Source organism: Mastomys coucha, unplaced genomic scaffold, assembly GCF_008632895.1.
Source record: "Mastomys coucha isolate ucsf_1 unplaced genomic scaffold, UCSF_Mcou_1 pScaffold22, whole genome shotgun sequence".
Taxonomy (NCBI): Eukaryota; Metazoa; Chordata; class Mammalia; order Rodentia; family Muridae; genus Mastomys; species Mastomys coucha.
In genome coordinates this window covers 230,459,665-230,474,621 of record NW_022196905.1, presented here as the reverse complement: position 1 = coordinate 230,474,621, position 14,957 = coordinate 230,459,665, and the positions used below count along the sequence as shown (strand labels likewise).

Here is a 14,957-nt window from a genome sequence, read left to right as displayed (position 1 = left end):
ATATATATATATATATATATATATACACATACATACATACATGCAAGAAAACCATAAATAAATCTTTTTTAAAAGAATAGTCAGCACTGCTCCTTGTCTGGAGCACAGGGGCTTGGTTTGCTAAGAGAGCCCAGGTCAGTTTATTGATCAAGTTCTCACAATGAATCTTTCCAAGCAGAGAACCGGAAACAACCTAAACACAGGGGGGACATGTTCCTGCTGCCTGAAGTAGAGTCACACCAGACTGAATGAATGGTCCCAAAGTGCGATGCTGCTTGATGCCTTTCCTGCTGGGTTTGTATGTCCGTCCGTGTGTTTGTTCACACAACAGGCCTCCAGAAAGCAGAGAGTTCTTCTGATCTGGACTCTGTCCCTTCATGGCTTTAATAACATGCATAGGTTGCATAGACCCACAGCCTGATTTCCTGCCTAGAAGGTGGAGAGGAGACTTTTTCTGCCTGTCCCATATGATGATTAAAAAGATGAAGTCGGTTGATATAGTGTGAGAGGTCTTGCTTGGGCTCATCACAGCAAGACCATAAGACAAGCGTAATCATTTGTTCCATAGAAACATCTTTAACACAAAAACCCACAAATAGTTTAGAAAGCACCATATCTGAACCTTCGTCTCTTCTCACTGGGGTATCAACTGATGAAGAATCTATCTTGTGGAGGCTGGGAGATGGTCCAATGGTTAGGAGCACTTGATGCTCTTGAAGAGGACTTGGGTTCAGTTTCTAGCATTTGCATGGCAGCTTAAAACCATCCTTACGTCTGGTTCCAGGGGATCTAGTGCCCTTCTCCAGCTTCCTCTGGCACCTGGCACACACACCATGCCTGTGGAGGTCAGAGAACAACTTGTTGGCTCAGTTTTCTCTCTCTCTCTTCTCTGTGTTCCAAGGAGTAAATTCAGGTCTTCAAGTTTAGCAGCAAGCATCTTTACCTACTGATCATAAAAAGTGAGTCTTTTTAAAGGACGAAAAGAGGGAGGCTTGGACCAGATCTTTTGCTTTTTAAGTTAATTATATATATATTTAAGATTAAGATGTATTTCTTTTACGTGTAAGAGTGTTTTGTCTGCATGGATGTGTGTGTACCATATACATGCCTGATACCCACAGAAGAAAAAAAAAGTGTCAGATACCCTGGAACTGGAGTTACAGAAACTGGTTGTAAGCAGCCACTTAGTCCTCTACAAGAACATGAGGTGCTCTTAACACCAGAGCCATCTTTTCCAGCCCTGCTTGTCCATGATGCACGGAATAGTAGAAAGGGACTTCATGCCACAGAGCATCTGCAGGGAGCTCAAGTTGTCTTGAGGCCCACATCTCAGTTGTTGCACTAAAAAAACCCAGGAAAAACTCCAACCATGCCAATGTCAGAAGCAGTGTGGATTTAAGGCTGCCAGATACCTAGCTAATGCAAGCTACTGTGCATGGCCCTGAGACTCCACCCTCCTTGAGAGAGAGCATGCTACCTGCCTCTTTCTCCTTACTGCAGACTCCTGCTCTGGAAAACAAGAGTCTATAGATCTTCACTGACTGTGCCTTGTAGTTTTGCCTTGTAATGAACATGTATCCCACTAATGAGGTGGTTCATTGGTAAAGATAGTAATAGTCACTGCAATTATGTATCCCGTTGGATCTCAGATTCTCCTACCATGGCTCTACCTAGCCCACCATGCTCATTAATATATCTATGAAATAACACTTGTAGCCAGCCCCTTGTGAGCCCTTGCTGTGTGCCAAGCCCTGTGCTGTCATAGGGATTAGCTCAGCTAATCCTCCCAACAGGCCTTCCATGTAGGGCCTGTTATTATCCCCACTTTAACAAGAAGTTCAGAGACCTCAAGAGACTTGTTCAGGTTTGCACAGCAGTAAAAGCTAGAGGTAGGATTTACATGTTTGCATGCTAGAGTCAGGTCCCGCCGCATTGAGGACCCCAGTACATTTCCCTCCTGTGGAGTTGCATGCACTAGGCCCTGCTTGGTGTCTCAAAGAGCCCAAGCATCGGACCAAGAAAATCCAAGACTCTGCTCAAACTCCAGGCTGCACCAAAGATTTTTTTTTCTCTTTTGTTATAGGGTCTCATTTGTGACTTGATGAAAACATTTGTAATAGATAATCAAATGCTGATATGTTGGAAGGGACAATGGTGTGTTTGTTAAATATAAATGAACAAGAACACGGGTCTTCAGTGGCAGAAAGGCAAAGGGTTTGACGCCTTTTCAGTGATACAGCCTTTGCCCCAGGGAAGAAAGCTGCAAGCCCCTAAAGGCTCGCGGTGATCGTAGACAGCTCTTGTGTGACAAGATACATAGTTTCTTTTCAGTAGCCGGCAGATTACCGGTTACTATAGTTTCCCTAATGCTCAAATATAGCCCAGGCCTAAGCTGAACAGAATAGTTTAAAAGGGCCGAAGTTTGGCCCTGGAAACCACGTGTTGAGAATCAGACACCAAACAAAGCGAAAAGCACATCTCTCTGGTCTTTGATGTCTTTTCTGAGGGCCATAGAGTGAGAAAAATACAACGGGTGCTCAGGCCAGGGGCTTGATGGGCCCCTGTGACAATGGCCAGCAGAGCCAGAGCCTAACAATGCTGAACAATGTCCCCAGTCCCAGGCGTCCCTGGACATGCAACTCACAAACACCCCACTGGAAAGGCCATTTGCAGCCCCTAGTTTCTGAGAAAGTTTCTGTGGCCCCCGCAGACCAGCTGAACAATCTGTCTTCCAAACACTCTCCTGCAGTAAATTCCCTCCTGGAGCAGGGGACTGTCACTGGAATAGGATCTCTGACCTTGTTCCCAGTTACCTAAACATCGACACCATCAGTATCACTTTCTGTCTGATTTCAACTCTCCTAGATTTGCAGAAATGCTTTAACCTCCATCTCTGAAAAGAGGTAAGTGTTCTCCCCTCAAATACTGTAAAGTACTGCCTTCCTGTCCCCATTGGAGGTGACAAAGTGACATTTTTTTCATAAGCGGGATTAAATTAACCACTACTTATGCTGTTGTGGGCTTCCCTTCTTCTGCCAAGCCCTGCTTATTTCACTTTTTATTTAAATCTTAGAGAGCAAGATAAATGTGCCTGTGTACCCGAGTTCTCCGCCCATCACCAAGTAGCTGCATCTAGAAAGGTGTGGAAGAGATAATGGGTTGGGAGAAGGAGAACAGGGAGTACCAGCTCATGGAATTCTGAGTGGTTTGGGTGGTGGCTGCAGTATTGTGTTTCTGGTTGTCATTAGTTCTTTATAATGTTTCATGAAAAATATCTAATTGTAACAACTGTATTCCTTGAGTGAACATATTCCGGGAATTGAAGCCTGGACAATGGCCCTAGGGTAACTATCCTTGAATTTGAGTCCTTTGTGAGCTGCCAATAGGCTTACAATGTGGCGAGTTAGGAAGGCATATTAATGGGTAGACGCAATGACAGCCATTCTTCCACCTCAAATCTTCTTATGCAGATATTCCCCATGAATTCAGTTCAAAGTGCAGCCTTCAAATGAGCTGAGCTCCTCTCAGAGGGGACCCCAGGAAAAAGTGACATGAGAAAAATTTCGACACTTGTTTTTATAACTGAACATGATCTTGTTATCATAATCTGATACTGGTCACTTGCATGGCCGGCTTGTAGGATTTAAAACCCTTCACAGAGACGGATAATCTCCCCTTTTGTGGAAGTGTGGACAGAATCCCGGGGCCCAGGAAAGCGGCATGGAGAAAGCAGAGTCCGAGCTTTCTCCATCCAAACTTTTCATGATAAAAGCGTTTATCCTTCAACAATCACGGGGCACATTTCAGGGTATTGTAAGGTTAGTAGAGGGTAAGGGAGGGGAGGTGCCTAAAAATGAAAATGGCCAGTTTTTGAGATGACTCCCAACAGCAAGATCCTCACAAACTCTGACTCTAAAGTCCCTTAGGAAAGCTGTGTCCTTGTGCCATCTCCCCGGTTCGCGGGACACCACACAAGGATGGCTGGCAATCTGGTCTTTCAAATGTGCTGGGACTTTGTCCTTCATTCTTAGCCTTTTATGTGGATCAGCTCATTTAACTCTCACGGATGATTTTTGGAGTAGCCACTATGATTTATGATCTGTTTTACAGATGAGGAGAGTGGGAAGAAAATTCAGCTCTTGTCCAGTCACTAAGAAACTTGGAAGCCCCCTTAAGAAGGGAAATCTGCTTTTGGAGAAGCAGAAATTCAGCTCTGGGAAGAAGTAGGGATCCTGTCAGAAGAATCTATCCCTTTCCCTGACATGCACCAGGACATCTGGCCAGTTCTTGCCTTGACACAATAAGCTTACATTAAAACAAACAAACAAAAAAACCCTCCCAAAGTGGACTAGAACTTCATAGTGTCTTTCTTTGTAGGCTCAGCCATATGAAGGTATATGTAGCTGAATCCCACAGTTCCCCTTCTGTTAAATACACGGAGACATTTACTTTATCAACTGAAGTAAATCACATCGCTTAACAAGTGGTGGACTGTGTAGTCCAGTAAGAGCTGGCGTTCTCTGGACTGTTTCCATATTGAGCGTCAGGACACTCATTTGTCATCCAAGTGCCATGAAGAATTCTGCATATGATTCCATTTACAGCTCAGGAACTGAAACCTTGAGTGGAATGGCTGAGGTTAGAACCCGAGGCTGTGAGGCTGACTTCCAGCACTCTGCTTCATGCCATGCAGGGTGTCCAAGGCATCCTGGACTGGAGACATCTGCAGTTTCCCTGGGTATACCCTGAGTTCTGAGAAGGGCAAACAAAAAATTGGCCCAAGAGACAGTGAATTTGCCTACAGTCTTAAATTTAAGTTGTTCCATCCATGTTAGCCAGGCAGGCAGCATCTCCCTCCGAGGGCTGATGACTCAGAGGTTTCTAACCAGAATGTTGAATCAAGCAAAATATGTCCAGGCTCATCAAAATCTCTATAAAATATATAAGGACTATAACACCTTGATAAAGAGAAGTAACTGCCTGTGAGTGTATTGATGGGTGGTACTTACAGGTACTCCAGGCATTGGCTGGACTTCCTGTGCATCACCAATGGGCTCAGATAATGTGGGAGTATTTGTTGTACATGTGGAATCCTGAGTTGGGGTAGGAAAGGATAAAGTTGCCATAGCAGAGGACCAGAGGGTTTTGGTTTTCAACATTCAAAGAGGCTGCAAATCCAAGGTCAGAGCTACCAGGGAGCTTCCTGTGAGGCCTCCTCCTGGTTTGTGCATGACTAATTCTTCACTGTGTATTCATATGATGTTTCTGTCAAGGAAGAAAGAGAGGGAGAACATGCATTTTGGTGCTGGGTCAGGTCAAGATTCTAGCCTTATGACTTCATCCCACCTTGTCTCCATGAGGGTTTTATTGCTGTGAAGAGACATCATGACCATGACAGCTCTTATAGAGGATGACTATATTTAACTGGGGCTGGCTTACAGGTTTAGAGGTTGAGTCAGTTATTGTCATGGTTAGAAACATGGCAGAGTGCAGACAGGCATGGTGCACGAGAAGGAGAGTTCTGCATCCTATCCTCGGGAAGCAGGAGACTGTGTGCCATGCTGGGCAGTGCTTGAGCATAGGAGACCTCAAAGCCCACCTCCACAGTGACACACTTCCTCCAAAAAGGCCACATTTACTCCCACAGGGTCATACCTCCCAACATTGCCACTCCCTAGGAGCCAAGCTTTCAAACACTACGGGGCCATACCTACTCAAATCACCACACAGCTCATTCACCTTTTGAAAGGCATTGTCTCCAAGCACAGGCACACTAGAAACTAGGGCTTCAATACTGATTGCATCTGGATATGATCCAGCCCACCTCCAGTAGGGGTCAGAAGTGCCTTCTAGCTTTAAAGAATTCTTAAAAGATTAATTTATGAGTATGGCTGTTTTGCTTGCATGTATGTATGTGCACCACATGTATGCCTGGTGTCCCAGAGGGAGATAAAGAAGGCACCTGGAACTAGATTTGTGAGTTACCATGAATTGAACCTAGGGCACCCTGGAAGAGCAACAAGTGCTCTTAACCACTGAGCCATTTCTTCAGCCCCAAATTTCATTTATTATATTTTAACTTTGGCCACTATGCCTACTTAGTGCTGTGCCATTAAGTGCTTAGGTCTAGGGCCATCCATTAGGACAAGGACAATCTGGCAGGTGTTGGGTCCCTGAAGAAAACTGACACTCCTTTTCCCGGGAATTGAGCTTCTTGGTTATGAGTGGAACCTATGGGACTCCCCCATTCATGATGGAATGTTTCTTGTGGTTACAACCACAGCTGCTGTGAGTTCATGCTGTACAACAGGCCTGCCTTGTCTAGCAAACACTGCTTTGCAGCTGTCTTCTACAACCTATGGGGATAATGCCTTTCTCTCCCAGATGCCATAGGCTAACAACAAAAAGTCCATTGCCAGGTATGGGCTGCCTCTCTTCTGCTTATCAACCCATAAAAAAATGCAGGTTGTTACCATTGTTCTTGATTACCAACTCGGACTTAAAAGTAAGGCCCTGCTGCTGAAGGTAAAGAATCATAGAATATGGATAAATCAAACTGGGACTGAGCTGCAAGCTTCATAACTGTTGGCTAGCATTCTTAGTACCAGAAAGTGCTATGCAAATTTCTGGGAGAGAAAAGTCATCAATAGTTTCAACCAGCTGCAAACCTCATGAACTACAAAAACAAAAGACCTGGCAAGATATGCCTATTTGTGCAGTAGTGGCATGAACACACAGGAGTAACCAACCACTTTCTGACTCTATCCAAGGCAAGCACCATAAGATAGAACTTAATCTTTAGTGCTGTTAACTGAGCCAAGAACCTGTGGCTGGTTAGTCATAGGCTCTAGGGGGAAACTTGCTACTGTTATTTGCTAAAAAGCCCTCTAAATTACTTACTTTTCTATCAACTGATTAGTGCAACTCTCAATGATGAGACTCACAACTGTCTAGAATACAGAGAGTAAGCAATCTTGGGGTGTTTCAGCCTTTCATAGGACATCTACACCATACTACACCCCTCAATGCTTAGAGATCATCAAGGAAGAGGCAGTAAAAAGCTTGTGAAGAAACGCTGAGTTCACATTTTGAATATCATGAATGATCAGAAGAGCATACATCTATTGAGTCATCTCCCTCACACCTCTAGTTGTATGTTGGCTGTCACCAATCACACTTGTAAAGATCATGAGTGTTCACACTAAATGAGATGAATAAAGGTTTTTAAGAACTTAGTTGCTGCCAACTAAGATCAGGTTAGACCAAGTTTTGATAAGAATGACTTCCAGCAAACTTGCAGTATCAGAATACCTTAGACTTGGGTACTTCAAGTCAGGGTATGACCTTGTCATTATGACCAGCCTGCTCCACTCACCTGGGTTCTGACCTGGACTGGTGAACACCTGCATTTTACCTTCTGCTTTAAGAGGCACAGAGTGGAGAGAGATGCTCAGGCTGAGAGAAGAGTTTCTTGATGAAAAACACCAGAGACAGAAGTTAGATACATTTTGGGAAGGTATTGCTGGCCAAATGGCAATGAAACCAATTTCTGGGAAGGGAAACATACTACAAAAGATTCTTTTTGTTTTGTTTTGTTTTTGTTTTTGTTTTTGTTTTTTTGAGACAGGGTTTCTCTGTATAGCTCTGGCTGTCCTGGAACTCACTCTGTAGACCAGGCTGGCTTCAAACTTAGAAATCTACCTGTCTCTGCCTCCCAAGTGCTGGGATTAAAGGTGTGTGCCACCTCTGCCCAGCACTACAAAAGATTCTTAACATCAAGAAAAAAAATCATCTTACACTAAAAAAAATGATTCTCAGGCCAGGAAGTCAATTCTGGAAACGTTAAGGCATGTTACTAATGAAAGGAGAGGCTCAGTATGAAATGCTATACAATTCCAACTTTGTAATATTCCTGAAAATGCAAGGCCACCAAGGAGCTGAAACTCTCCAGGTTCCAATGGCTTGGTAATGGGAGTACAACAGGCAGAACACGGGGCATATGGAGGCAGTGGAACTTGCCTGTGTGATACTGAAAGGCTGTACATCTCTCAGTGATTGATGAAACCCATGGAACACACAGCACAAAGAATCAGCCTGAAGGTGGAATGTGACCATGATGTGTCAATGCCTAAACACCGACTGTGACAGAGGGACCACTCAAGTGGGTGGACTTGATTGTGAGGCTCTGTGGACTTGATGGTGAGGCTCTGTGTGTATGGAGACATGGTGTCAATAATAGGAGAAACATGTCTCCCATGCTTGGGGACAGGGATCATATAGGAAACATGTGTACCTTCCTTGCAACTTCACTGTGGACACTAAAGTGGCCTTTGAAAGCCTACATACGATATATCTATATCTATCTATCTATATAGATAGATAGATAGATAGATATAGATATAGATATAGATATATAGATATAGATAGATAGATATAGATATAGATAGATAGATAGAGAGAGAGAGAGAGAGAGAGAGAGAGAGAGAGAGTCCTTGGCAAAACCACAGTGTATCCCTCCTGTGGTCCTGTCTGCTTCCAGAACCTCGTTTCAGGCATGAGCTGTGATTTTGTAGAAGCCTCAACCAGAACATCACTGGCATTGACTCTGTCATTCCAAAGCTGCCTTACATCTCCCTCTGCTCTGCCACTGAGCTGGAAAATGGCGGCCATGCTCAAGAGTGATCAGACATTATTCTCCACATACAGTGAAGTACTCGGCCATTTCACCCAGCGCCAAACTACAAAGAAAAATACACCTGGTTCCTCTTCTTTTGTTGTTATTCCAGAAACCTAGTTTACTAACTGGCACTTAAACAGATCACTTAAAGATATGTATCAAATCAGATCCCACTTTACTTACTGGCTTCATGGCCATTTGGAAAATAGGCAATGTCCCATCATAAGAGGGCTGTAAGGGGAGGGGACAGCTATTGTTCCAATGGTGAGTGCGCCCCATCAGCTGAGAGTGTCTAAGTACAACTGATTCACCCATAGAGACCTCTAAGGAGTAGAAACCGAATCATGTCTCATAGAAGGAGGAACCTCTTTCCCTTTTCCTGATTTGGCCATATTAAATTACTTTTATGTGTAAATCATGTTGTGCTTCTGTCTGAAGACTTCACAACTGGAATATTGCCCTGAAAAAAGAACTTACTCTCTTCGGTTGGGTCATTTGCTTTTGCCCTTGACCATGGATACAATGTGGATCTTGATACGATGACAGTTCAGCTCATGGCCTCTCTGAGAGACCATTCTGCACTCCAGGGGGAGGGGGTTCTCAATTGCCCCAGAGTTTCTCCTGGAGGGTAATTGGAAACTGTGGTTAACGTAGCATGGCTTTTCAAATTGAGTTGAAAAGTTCATCAAAATGTCATTAATCTGCTTTACATAGCCTTTCTTGATTGAATCTAACTTGGGTCTGACCAATTATTTATGAAGTTGAGCCTTAGATAGGGACATTTTGGCATTTGTAGACCAATATAAAGTTGGGAAAGAGGATGAGCCCACAGCCCTCAGGGACTCACTTATGGCTGCTCAAATGCCATAAGTGTCTGCTATCAGCAAGCAGAGGCTCTGAGGCTTGTTTGTCCAGGTAATCCCTAACCTGCTAATAATGTTGGATTGTCACATCAGGTTTATTCTTCAGATACCATGGAAGAATACATGAATGGATAACAAATGAACAGATGCCGTCTCTAGGATCTTGGAAGTTCATATGAAAGAAACTTGTAGGCTGAGCATCCACCTTTAATCCTAGCATGCAGGAGGCAGAGGCAGGTGGATATCTGTGAGTTAGGATCAGCCTGGTCTACTTAGTGAGTTCCAGGACAAGCAGACCTATGTCAAAAAAGACCACCCACCCTCCCCCCCAAAAATAAAAACAAAGCAAACAACAGTAACAAAATCAACAAAAAAGAAAGGAAGGAAGAGAGGGAGGAAGGAAGAGGGAGGGAAGAAGGAAGATGGGGAGAGATGATGCTTCTGTAGTTTGCTCTGAGGGGATTCTCAATGAGGGGACTCACACCTTTTCTCTGTGATTATAACAGCAACAATAATGCCGATGGTGAAACCTACCATGTATCTATATCCCAGGGACTACCCTGGTGACAAGAAGGTAATCACACCCTCTTGTTAAGGAGATGGAGGTTTTAAGAGGCAAGGTCTCCTGCTTAGGATCACAGAATCAGCTCTCCAGTCCAAGTGTGAATAAGACAAAGACACATGGCACTTCATTATTGCTAGTGTAGCCAGTCCCTGTCCCTGTCCCTGTCATTTTTCTCAGTCCACTTACCCAAGAGCCCACCTTCAGGCCCCACTGCTATATGCTATGTATATGCTATATGCTATGTAATTTTTTTGTGACTTGAGCACAAGTCGTGAAACCAATATCAACCTAAAAAGACTACACAGTCCTGCTGGGAACCAGGACTAAGGACACAAAGAACACCAAACCCCAGGGAACAGAAAGTAGTTACTAGAATGGCCCCTAACCACACATTCACTATCTGCACACTGTCTGAAGGAAAGAATGGCTCCCCATATTATTTGTCTCCCTCCCCAAGCCAAACCACACCCAACTTTATTAAGGATGTAAGTGATATCTTTCCAGGTAGGACTTGGGCAAATATCATGTGGGAATCAAGAAGGAAAGGCCTGTTCTGCTCAGGAAAGACTCTCCTACTCTCACCCCAGCACTGATCCCACCAAACTCTGTGATTTCCATTTTGTCATGGTGGCAGGAATATGGCAGGAAAACCTTTGCAAACAAGCTCAACAGCATGAGTCACTGAGCAGCTGGCCACTTTTCACGTGGGTCAAGTAGTCTGGAGAGAAAGGAGGGCACTTGGTCTCTGGGAGGCTTTTGACAGTGGTCTAGGTAACTAATCACCCAGACTCAGACAGGCTGATGAGCTTCTGAGTCCCCTACAGGTGCTGCTATTAAAGGCCCTTTGCAGGGACACAGGGCTTTTGTGAATGAGTCACCCATCCGGTATATTTTGCAGGGACAGGGTGGTCATAGGCAGGCAGGATTTCTGGGTTCCTATCTGTTGGCTTGCTTAATTGGGTATTCTTATTATTATCCTCCTGCACTCTCCCACCCTCCCTCTTCTCGTTCACTCTCTTCTTTCTCTTCTTCTTTGATATTTTGTAGTGAGTATGTTGCCACATTTCCCAGCAGGCCGTGTAGCCTACTGTAACATGCCCTTAAATAGACTCAACTCCTCCAAACTGGAGACACACTCAGATGCTTGAAACTGTTTTTGACAATGTGTCAGAAAATCTGGTCTTTGCAGTAATGCCTTTCAGATGTGAGACTTCATCCTTCCATAGCTGGTGGCTCTTCAAATGGATAAGTCTGCTAGATGATTTTCTGATAATCAGGGTAAGCTGATGAATGTGTTAAGTGGGGTAAGATGTCAGCTCTCACTCTCTGCTCTCCCTGTTAGAACACGGTATGAAGACCCCACTGCACCATACAGTGGCTTTCTGATTTAAGTTGTCTATCCAAGAAGGGACTTTGAAAAATCTTTGTGCTGATAGTGACCATCTATCTACTCACGTCCTGCCTGGAAGACCATACTTGTTCCTGAGTAGCATCCTTAATAAAGTTGGATGTGATCTGGCTTGGGGAAAAAAGACAAAAAGCCATTTTTTTCTTCAATTAGTCACACTGGGACTTATTTGTGAAGGAGGGACAAAGTCCTGTGGGAAACACCGTTAGCAAAAATGGGGATTTATTGAGTGACTCACCATTGAGGAGTCCTGGGTGGCAACAGCTTCCTACTGAAGCCATCACAGGTGATGTCAGCGGGTGGGCCCTTTCCTTCCTCTTTGTGTTCTCCCTTCAGACATCTGTTTACCTTCATACTGGCTCCCAGTGGCCGTGGCTTTCATGACCCATCCCCACACTTATGCTTCTTCTGTACCAGGATCTTTCTGCACACAGCTCAGAAGGGCTCATGGTCATCTCTGAACCAAATGTAGGATCAAGGAATGGGAAACATCATATAGTCTCCTTATGTTCTCATCTCATTCCTAGGCTGGGCATGGACTCTCCCTAACCAGGTGGATAGAAACATGAATCTACAGAGATCATCAAAAGACAGTCAGGAAGGAAAATTACAACCAAGATGCATCTGACTGTATCCAGACTCTCTGAATGATGCATCTGACTGTACCCACACTCTCTGAATGGATGGGCAAACAGTGCCCTCATCTACCAGTCCTGGTACTGTGGGCATGTAGCCTTGCTGCTGAACATGAATTAGTCAGACTCTGTGGAAGCTCTGGGGAAGAGAATGTGACAATACTCCAATGCCTCTGTAACACACGCATAGAACATGCTTCCAGAGCCTTCCAGCACACATCCACCAGCCACCTGAGCCACCAACTCTAGCTTCCATTAGAGACATGGCATGTTATTTTCTGCTGACTTTAGGAAACACAGTATCCTTATCAAGGAGACCTTTGTCTTATATATATTAAATAATATATAGATGTATATATTAAAGCTTAGTTATGATAATTTAAAAATCTAAAGCAAAATACCATATACTGACAATTTTAATTTTCTAGTTATAATTCTACCTAGCCTTGCTTTTGATCAACAAGTAACTGGCAACAGTTTTGTCTTATCGGAGACATTTGGTAACGTCTGAGGACAGTTTTCCTTGTTGCAATGAGAGAACGCTGATAGTGACATTTATCAGGTAAAGGCAGTTATGGTGGTTTGAATAGGTCTGCCCCCCCCATAGACCCATGTGTTTGAATGCTTGGCCCATAGGGAATGGCACTATTAGGGGCTGTGGCCTTGTTGGAGGAAGTGTGCCACTCTGGGGGCAAGCTTTGAGATCTCCTATGCTCAAGCTCTGCCCAGTGAGGCATCCAGTCTCCTTCTGTTGCCTAGGGATCAAGATGTAGAACATTCAGCTCCTTCTCCAGCACCATGTCTGCCTGGACACTGCCATACTTTCTTTCCATCATAATGACAATGGACTAAACCTCTGAAACTGTAAGCCAGCCCCAGTGAACTGTTTTCTTTATAAGAGGTCATGCTGTCTCTTCACAGCAATAGAAACCCTAACTAAGACAACAATACATGCCTCTAGACCCCTCCTACAACAGAGAATTCAGGTCAGAAGTGCATGGGAGTTTCCAAGTTGGTATGACGCTAGGAACCCTAGAGGATTCGGGTTTTGCAGCATTTCGTGGCTCCTCCGCTATAGCACATCAGGGCTTTTCCACTTTGCTGTTTCTTTTTTCTTTTCTTTTTTTAAAGATTTGTTTGTTTGTTTGTTTGTTTGTTTATTATATGTATGTACACTGTAACTGTCTTCAGACACCCCAGAAGAGGGCATCAGATCTCATTACCCATGATTGCGAGCCACCATGTGGTTACTGGGATTTGAACTCAGGACCCTTGGGAGAGCAGTCAGTATTCTTAATTGCTGAGCCATCTCTCCAGCCCAACCCTTTGAAAAACAACTTGCTTTTCTGATCAGCTTACAGGCATCATTTGTGTACCCTCATCATTTTGTGATCCCCAAGTCTCTCATGGGCTTACTTTTAATGACAACACAATGACCCAGAACAACAATAGCTCAGTCCCAATGTATCTTGGGCTCCAGTTCTAGGCAAAGAGTAAAGCCAAAAGGATAGTGTCTACCTGGGAATGTTCCCACAGAAATACCAAAATGAATTGTGGCCAGTGGCAGCTACATTCCATAAGTGGATATCAAATTGAAGGGAATAGTCCATGGAGGGCATTGAGAACAACATAGGATTATCTGGAAAAGAAAGGATTAGAATAGAGTATATATAGAATGGCCAGTATGACTACATAACATTTGTTTCAGGTCTGTACACAGCTATGTTTGCACATGTGTGTGCATGTGTGTGTGTGCACCAGTATGTGTCTATGCATGCCTTCAATGTAAAAAAAATTTTTTTTAAATCTGTGAGTCACAGTGCAAAATTGTGAAAATTCTGTATTTCCTTTGCCTGGAAAAAGCAAATAAAAGCAAAGGCAGTGGGTGAGGCCCAGGCTGTGTTGATGAGACCATTAATGAACTGTCCTTTTGCTTTCTAATTATCTTAAAGGGTTGATTGAAGAGGGGGCTTTGCTTAATCTAAATAACTCTTGTGATGCTCTCTGTCTTCCCAGGGCTTAGTGGCCAGTCAACACTGGCACCTTTTCAAGCCACATCTGGATAATTAGAGCTGTTTCTGTCTGTGTTGCTCCCTTCTCAGGCACCTCTGGTTGTGATCTGGGGTAGCTGGAAGCTCCCCTGTCATCAAGTGGGGAAGAGCTTGTGGAAAAGTGAAGGAGTCAGAACCGATGTCTTTCCTTTGGGCTTTTGGGATTTGGAGTTCACCCTTTGACTCACACTGGTGAGTCAAAGCCATACCTACTTGGAATAAAGGGGAGCCAGTATACAATACATACTTAATGATAAAGGGGAGCTAGTCTAAAATGGCTGTCTCCAGCATCATCCTCTTTTGCTTTGAGAGTTGCCTTTTGCTCTTCCTACAGAGCATTTCTGTTCCCTTTGATACTTCCTCTTAATGTAAGCTACAGAGGGAAGGAAGGAGTGGGCACAAAGAAGTCCTTTGAGAATGTGCTTGAGGACCAGTGGTCTCTCCTAGTGACCTACATACATCAGGTTTTTAATGCCAGTTGTAGATTACTCCTTTGAATTTGATGCCCACTCATGGCTGTAGCTACAAACATTGGCCAGAAGAAGTCATGAGAACGCCAGGCAGTGGTGGTGTACGCTTTTAATTCCATTACTTGGGAGGCAGAGACAGGAGGATTTCTGAATTTGAGGCCAGCCTGGTCTACAGCGTGAGTTCCAGGACAACCAGGGATACACAGAGAAACCCTGCGTCAAAATACCAAAGAAGAAGAAGAAGAAGAAGAAGAAGAAGAAGAAGAAGAAGAAGAAGAAGAAGAAGAA

At 44.0% G+C, this 14,957-nt stretch overlaps 1 long non-coding RNA gene across 5 annotated transcripts in view; it reads right to left on the bottom strand.

Moving 5' to 3' along the window:
* The window catches only part of LOC116069856, a 35,726-nt gene that overhangs the window by 6,001 nt on the left and 14,768 nt on the right, over window positions 1-14,957 (bottom strand). For 2 of the 5 annotated variants that reach the window (XR_004110168.1, XR_004110164.1), the window contains 3 exons: window positions 9,155-9,298; window positions 7,376-7,470; window positions 5,010-5,265 (listed from right to left, as the gene is read on the bottom strand). This is a non-coding gene — a long non-coding RNA (uncharacterized LOC116069856). Of the gene's footprint in view, window positions 1-835; window positions 947-5,009; window positions 5,266-7,375; window positions 7,471-9,154; window positions 9,299-14,957 lie in introns of those variants that run through there. The other 3 variants (XR_004110167.1, XR_004110165.1, XR_004110166.1) reach the window with 3 other exon arrangements.